This window comes from Argopecten irradians, chromosome 10 (assembly GCF_041381155.1).
Source record: "Argopecten irradians isolate NY chromosome 10, Ai_NY, whole genome shotgun sequence".
In the NCBI taxonomy this organism is placed as follows: domain Eukaryota; kingdom Metazoa; phylum Mollusca; class Bivalvia; order Pectinida; family Pectinidae; genus Argopecten; species Argopecten irradians.
In genome coordinates, this window is record NC_091143.1 from 15,312,369 (window position 1) to 15,320,960 (window position 8,592).

An 8,592-nucleotide genomic window follows, 5' to 3' on the forward strand; every position below is an offset into this window, starting at 1 on the left:
AAATATATACATGTGCATGTACAATGATTTTATATTCCATGGAAGCTAGGTCATATTCATTGTGTGAACTTTTACTTTTGATATATTATCCCAGTGTTCTTTTTTCTTTCAATTTCTTACATATGTTACCTGGATTTTATTTACCTGTTATTAATTATATTTTACTTCATATTTTTTTTATTGATCATTGAACTTGTGATGATATTGGGGCTTACACTTAGATGAATCTATATATGGCTATTGTACCAGAAACTGTCTACCTGTCACAAGTTCAAACTAAGTGCACAGGTGAAACTCCATACCTAATGTACTTATGATCTACCTGAGAAGATCAAAGTCATCAGAGTTACCTGTCAGGTATATACTTACCTGAAGCTGCATATAGGTACATACTCTATTCAGTTTGGTGTTATTTCAAGTTTTACATAACTAACAAAGCACCTCATGTATCTATGAACTCATGTGTACTAGAGTGTGTATTGTACACACCTGTACAACTATGGGATACCTGTCAGTGAATGACCTCACCTGGACAGGTCACATGGAGATCCCCTTCATTGTTTTACTAGCATTGTCAGCTTGCAGCATTCTTAGCGAAAAAACTCTTTAAAACCATATATGCCTTAGATGTTCAAACATCTAATATAGACATTTGTTAAAAATTGTAAATTTTCATGTCTACAATTTCATTTAATATATAAAAAGTCACAATTTCCATCAAAGTTATTATAAAAACAGCATTAAACACAAATATTTAGAGATGTAAGTTAAGCTTGCTGGGTTGATTTTCAGCATGGCCCATTGATCTTTCTTGTGAACTACTGAAGGCATTTTGTTCAAACTTCACATGAAGGGTACCCTTGGTCCCTAGTTGTGCCATACAGATTTTCAGGCTGATCGGAAAAACAAGATGGCTGCCTAAAAGCCATCTTGGATTTGGGCAGTTGAAGTTTGTTATCGCTATTTCTTGAAAACTATTGAAGGAATTTTGTTCAAACTTCATATGGAATATTCCATTGGCCCTAGTTGTGCCATATAGATTTTTAGGCTGATCGGAAAAACAAGATGGCCGCCAGATTTTGATAGTTAAGGTTTGTTATCTTTATTTCTCAGAAAGCGCTGAAGGGATCTTTCTCAAATTTGATATGTAGGTTCCTCTAGGGCCCTAGTTGTGCATATTGCATATTGCATATTGCATTTTTGGACCAATCGGTGAACAAGATGGCCGCCAGGCCGCCACCTTGGATTTTGATATTCAAAGTTTGTTATCGCTATTTCTCAGATAGTACTGAATGGATCTTTCTCAAATTTCACAGGTAGGTTCCCCTAGGGCCCTAGTTGTGCATAGTATGATTTTGGACCGATTTAATCAAGGAGCCATCTTAAATTTTGATAGTTAAAAGTTTGATATCACTATTTCTCAGAAAGTATTGGATGGATCATTCTCAAATTTCACATGTAGGTTCCCCTAGGGCCCTAGTTGTGCGAATTGCGATTTTGGGCCGATTGATTGACAAGATGGATGTCAAGGAGCCATTTTGGATTTTGATAGTTGAAGTTTGTTACTGCTATTTCTCAAAAGGTACTGAAGCGATCTGTCTCAAATTTTATGTGTAGTATGTTTGAAAAAGTTTAAAAAGTAGAGAAAAGATCCATCTTTCCATTGTCAGATATAGATCATTCTTTGGTGGGTGCCAAGATCCCTCTGGGATCTCTTGTTTATATTACGATCATTTTGAAAACAATATCTTATCAAATGACTTTCGAAGAATCCAAACAGTATTGGTAGTGAGTGAAAAAAAAAAAGATAACTTACAAAAAAATTTGCATGTAATTTTCTAAACAGTACTGGTAGTGAGTGAAAAATGGTGTAAAGAAATGTAAACATAATTCGTTTTACCTCTGTTTTCAGAAAGCAGAAAAGGCAGCAAAAGAAATTGGTGCTTTCTCAAAAGAGATTAATTCATTAACGGTAAGAATTAAAACTTAAGTACTTACAGTTTTGTTTTTGTTTGATTTAATGTTCAACATGATTTTCTGTAAAGTTCTGCGATTCGGATAAACCATAGATGCCATAACAAGAAAGTTTACTTCTTTTACATGGTATTTAATTTAGACGGTAATATGGTGAATGTTTGCAAAGCTCTTGACATAAATATAAACCATAGATATTATATCAAGACAATTCAGTTCTTTTAAGTGGTTTATTTAATTTAGCCAGTAATATAGAGATTGTCTGCAAAGCTCTTACATCTATATAAAATGTCATATCAAAACAGTTTAATGTTTAAGCAACATAAAAATATAAAGTTTACTGTTCTTTTTACAGAACATGTTACAGAGTGACCTGGATGATGTGCCAACTTCAACTGTGTGACACACCCACTCCACAAACATTTAATTTGACACGCCAACGTTATAGTGACTGCTATGCGACACGCTAAATATGTGACATACTCCCTTAAGTGAAAATGTTCAAACATTTGTGATCATCATCACCGATATGCCAAAGTTTCAGCTTACCAAAAGCTTCTCAGGGGATGGGGACCTAGCCCCCAACAGTGATAATGTATGCAGTGGGGGTGGGGTCAGGGGTCAGCTTATCTACAGATTCTGTGGGACAGGATGAAGAAGCCAGACTCAATTCAACAATGTCAACAGACAGAACGAACACCAAGAGAAAACGGCTTATGTGGTTTCATGTGTGATAACAGAAAGTGACTTCAGAGGTTATGAGTGACCATTATTTTTAGAGATAGTAGATTCTTAGCTGTTCTTAACTTGTATAAGACCTACAGGATTGTAGAACTTTGTACACCATACCTGGTTGTCACAGCGTCAGGATATCAATCTCTTGACACACACCGATTTTTGAAATGCTCATTTACACCACATAGACTGTATTGAAGTGTGTCCGCCATTCAGAGGTTCTAAATTTGGTTGTTTATTTTGAGAATTTGTACAGATAAATTCTGTATATATGTTCACAGTTGTGTATAAAAGGCAAACTACTGTATAAATAATGTAAATTGAAATCATGCGCTACGGTAAAACTGGAGACGTTTTATTTGTTCATACTTCATTTTATCTCTGACAATGGCCATATTGTTAGTGCTGTTTTATATAACGTTATATTTTATACATTTTACATTTCATGCATTTAGTTTTCATTTTGTTCATAATTGTTTGATAGGGTCTTGACTTGTTTCATGTTCATATGATGTCAGATTATACCCAAACTTTGCTATCAATAAGAATACATATTTCTTCCGTAACAACCAGTGACCCGTGACTAAGGTGGTGGACAATCTGCCACTATGCTCCAACTCTGGGTCGGATTTGTTGATTGGTTTAGGTGGCCAACTTCTTTCCATTGGTTTGCCTATCTCTGGGTAATGATATAACTAAGGGTCAAAGTGTCTGACATTTTACCACTGGCTAGGGGTCAAAGTGTCTGACATTTTACCACTGGCTGGGGGTCAAAGTGTCTGACATTTTACCACTGGCTGGGGGTCAAAGTGTCTGACATTTTACCACTGGTTCTTCAAATATTGGACACGAGTGTGCTACCTACACATGTCATGTTATGCTTATAAATTGATAGTTGTCTTTGGGTACTTGAAATTTCCTCTAGATCATAAACCTACAAACTCCTTACAGATATATGAACATGACAATAGGTTGTCAATGAAATAACAAACGTGATGTTTATCCTGTTATATCACTGATATTATAAAGTAATTTGGCATTTAATGCCAAGACTTATTCAACACGAACAAATTATATCTAATTCACCAAAATGATGACTATGGGAATTTAATATCAAATCATACATTTTCATAGCTATTGAAAAGTTATTCTGTTTTCATGTGTCAGAATCATGTCCGTGCAAATATAACAACCTTTTTGTAAGAAATATCAATATATTGTGAGCATATGCCTTTAATGATATTTACTCTGGAAATACAATGGATTTTGTTTGTTTCTATATTACAGAGAATGTCCAGATTTTCAATCACACAGATAAAAAATATGTGTCTTAAATGGATATAATATTGATCTATATTTATTGTTTATGAATATTCAGCTTTGGTTGCTGTGAAGAAAATTATGTATAAAAACGCATTGACTTGATTCCTAAACAGAAACTTGAGAAAACAATATCCCGATATTGATTATTTTAAATGTTCCCCTGTATTCATTTAGATATTGTTGCTTATCATTTATAGATTAAGGCATTATGATGATGGGCAAATCTTGTAGTATAGACACATTATTTGTTAAATATGTTACTGCTGTTGATATTTTTGCTATGCTATCTAGAGTTATCTGTTCTTGATAGCAGGCATTCATTTAAGCATTGAACACCTTTCAGCTGGCATTCATAGCCAGTATGAATGCCAAGTGGATAGAGACAAATTCAAATGTAGAATTTGCCTCTGTTCAGTTGGCATTCATATTTGCTATGAGTGCCAACTGAAAGACATTCAATGCTTATATTTACATTTGGTTGCAGCTTAATGATGAAATCCCAAGGGATTTTGCATCTATAATGCAAAAAATCATTCATTATAGTCAAGGATGGAACAGACATTTGAACAGCCTTTTTCCGTGATCGCTTGCAATTGTGACTTCACAATGATAACGTTATAATAAGCGCTTAGGTTACATAGTGAGACTGCAGTGAAAATGTAAATATTGTAACATCATTGATTTTTGTGAGATGTCATTTCTCTCACATGTTTCATAACTAAACATTGAATACCTCCTTTCAAGAGCAGATAACTCTGATATACAGAAGATACACAGTAGGATTATCTGCTGGTCAGATAATATTAATGAGGATTATTTCTCAATTTATTAGTGAAGTAATCTTCTGATAAGACAGGAATGTACTTTATCATTCTCAATGTCTAGCTAATGTCGATCATCTCCAGAATCTGCTTTTTGTTACGTCTGTTCTTTATGTCGATATGAATACTACTTCGAGGAGTTAATCCATCTCTAACCTCTGTAGGACTCATTGTTGTGTCATAAATCACAGGTAATATTAACTGCATCATTAAGTATCGAAATTTCGCATCATTCTCTTAGTTTTTCATTCATCGATCTTTAAAAATACAATTATTATAGTTGTGTTTGAATATATGTAATATAACTATTGACATTGAACTTGAGGTTTTAGCCAAGCACTCGTAAAAATGTAAGATGGAAAAAAAAAATGTAAAATGTATAAATCTTGTCTTCCAATGGAATCGAATATGAATTTGAAACTTGTTTTCTGATGTGAGTTTAAATGTTCAAATTATGTATCTGCACAAATGTACGACTAGACACTAATCAATGTACTGATATTTAGTGAAGCCTGTTGTGACGGTACCATGAGAAATCTCACTCTGATTTCCATCAAGTAGTTTAAGGTTGTCCCGAGGAAACCACCTCATCTTAGCACACCAGCAGGGAGACAGATCATTTAACTGTCTCTTGGGGGGGTTTTGTATACAGCTACTCCATTTTGATGTTTTTTGAGCCAAACTTGAATTGATCATCTTTTGTATTATCATGCAGTGAACATTATGATGAAATTTATTAAACTGAAGGTATAAATATTTTGATTTTATGAAAAAACTAAAGATGTTGAGATAATGTTGTCCACTGGAATTTATGAGATTCAATTGCTTTTTCTTGCATTGTACTGACAATAATACTAAACTGACATCTATAATATATTTAAAGCCAATTAACAGGAAAGACTCAATCAAAATCACAATATCCTATACTGAAATAATGGATTAAATGCCTTAATATTTTTGAAAATAATGTGATTTCATTGTTAACATTACTGGATTGCCTGTTAATGTAAACAATAAAGGGGGAAAAAACAGAATTGTGATGACTTTGGTTGTGGAAGCAAGTACATAATGATAATGTAATTGTTTGATGTACATGTATATGAATGATAATGTAATTGTTTGATGTACATCTGTATGATGTTAAGAGATGTAAAATATTATTGACTGGATAAGTAGTATATTTTTTTCACTACAAGTTGAATACACATGTAATACAGTACTGGTACCCCATTAGTACAGGCTAAACAGTCATAGAAAACTCTTCTGATTTCGTTACAAAATTATTTTCAGTATAAAGAAAATATTGACTTTGATTCCTAGCTGAGATTTGTGTAATAAATCAGCTCTCTGTACATTTTCTGTCTATCCTTTTACATTGATAATACAAAACAATATTCCTATTCTTTATTCCAAAACGAAAATATAATTTTGATATCTTAATCTGTCAAGTACTGTATTCTCTTATAACCGAAATTCTGTTTCTTCAGAATCACTTTGAAAAAATACATTCTCAAGGGAATCTTCAATAGAACATTTCAATTTTTTTAATAAGTCAGTTTTCAAAACATTTTGTACGATTCTTCATTAGAGAATAGACAATTTCTATATAACATTGTTGGTATAAGTAAGCTAGATAAGCTGGGAGTCGCGGGGATAGTAAAGAAAAGTAGAGATGGTGTTGTACCCTATTACTGTATGGTCGTTGTGCCTTGTCATTACATCCTTGTGGTACCTGTTACCCAAGGTAAGCCTTTTATCTTTGGTCTCTAGATGTACTAGGGGGGTATGGTATATAGAGATATATCTAATGATATCTCGCCACTAAACTAACAGAGACTGTATGTGTTAGTTTTGATGATTCCTCTCACAATTTCTTGCCTACACTTTAACTTCTATAATGTGAAGATATTTAATGTCAATAACATGTATATGCAAAGCCTATAAACAGTGTAGTGTCTAACATCACTTCAAAATCAATCGTATCATTTCCTACAAATCTATTGTTTGGTCCGTAAGACGTTCAAAATGTATGTACAAGAATTTGGTTTTGAAAAGTCCTTAAGAATTTGAAATTTGAAAACTTGCATTACTGTTTATCAACCATACTTAATTAAAACATGTATTCTTGAAAGATTTCTAAAAATAATTATTGCAAATACAATGTATATGGTTAAAAATTTACCAATATATGATTGAAAATAAGGAAAGATTTCAAAAATCTCCCAACTATCATCTTCACGGATTCATCCTCAGTATTACTTGTGAAAACATACACAGTGGATTGGACTCAAGGTATTTGTTTTATTTTCATTTACATTAGGAATGAAATTTTAATTTTGAAATTCATGAAGAAAGTACATTTGATATGGTGTACGACTGTTTTAGAGGACTCCCTTGTTTTAATTGGATCTGTAAGATGTGCAATGCCAGTACTTGATTAGTTCTACATGATACAGGAACAATAAACATGTATATTTTATGTAGCTTGGTGTTGGTCTTTTGTTTTACTGTCAGAGATACATTATTTAGGATCCAGATATATATTGAAAACAATTCACTTTGTCTATACTGTAACGTCGCTGTCTATTATTCAGTCGCTAACGTCTATTGAGTTCGTCTGGTCTCGGCTTTTGGCACTTATTGGTTACTTTCTTTGGTAGACAATAATAACTCAAACTCATAAATAAATTACAATTTATGATATTTAATGGTACAACACATTCATAAAACTTTAACATTCACATCAATATCTTACAACATTTTCGTATATAAATTCTCTCCAAAAATCACCTTCGCCACAACAACATATTCCAGCCGGAAGCTATTGGAGATATTGCGAATGTTGGCGATTATCGGCGATTATTGGCGATTATTGACAATTTAGCCTAATACTGATAATATCAAAGAAATTGTGTTAAAAACTTATTAAACTACACGAGAGCACCAATAACTAGGTTTATCATTTATAAATGTTCATTATTACTCTATTATAAAAAAAATACTAAGTATGGCGGATATTGGCGAATATTGGAGACGGGAGATAGATAGATAGATATATATATATATACTATATAATTATAGTATAAATTATGGGTGATGTTCTTTTACAAAAACGCCCAAGTATTTATATCATTAGTTCTTTACCTCTTCAGCTGAATTCATAATACTTGTGGAAAAGTATATCCGTAAGCTGGTATGAGGAGTGTGGAGATCACCGTCTCGTGAGAGGAGTAAAATCGCTCTCCTTGAATATTCGCGGGTGCCAACTATTTATATAGACTGGTTCCCTTCCCTTAGTTCTCTACTCTCCGCCAGGCTGCGCTCCGCTCACTAGGGACCGGTAGCGGGTAACCATGATGATTTTTTTGATTGGTCAATCTACATATCCGGTTCGCTGGTACCACTTTTTTTTAGACGTGGGAAACCCCTTTACGCACGAAGCGACGGATCTTAACGTAAAGAATAAATAATTTATTTGAACGATATATAAACAAAATTAAATAAGATCTTAAGTTTTGAAATCATTTCGTGCTAACAGAGTTTAGAGTGTTCATAGGAACGACGTTAATGACGTTATTTTCTCTTAACGAAAGTAGCCGTCTCCATGATGACATATCATGCTCAGAAATGATGCGCACTACTCTGGAGTTGGAATTCCCACTCAAGATGGCTACCCGCTACCGGTCCTCAGTGAAGCGTACGCAAGGGAGGTAACTGAGGCGGGAACCAGTCTACTATT

At 33.5% G+C, this 8,592-nt stretch overlaps 1 long non-coding RNA gene across 1 annotated transcript; it reads left to right on the forward strand.

Moving 5' to 3' along the window:
* Positions 1–1,249: 1,249 nt before the first annotated feature.
* LOC138333214 (uncharacterized) lies at positions 1,250–7,336 on the forward strand. Its single transcript, XR_011209966.1, has 2 exons — positions 1,250–1,972; positions 2,330–7,336. It is a non-coding gene; the product is annotated as an uncharacterized lncRNA (long non-coding RNA).
* The last annotated feature ends 1,256 nt before the right edge of the window (positions 7,337–8,592 follow it).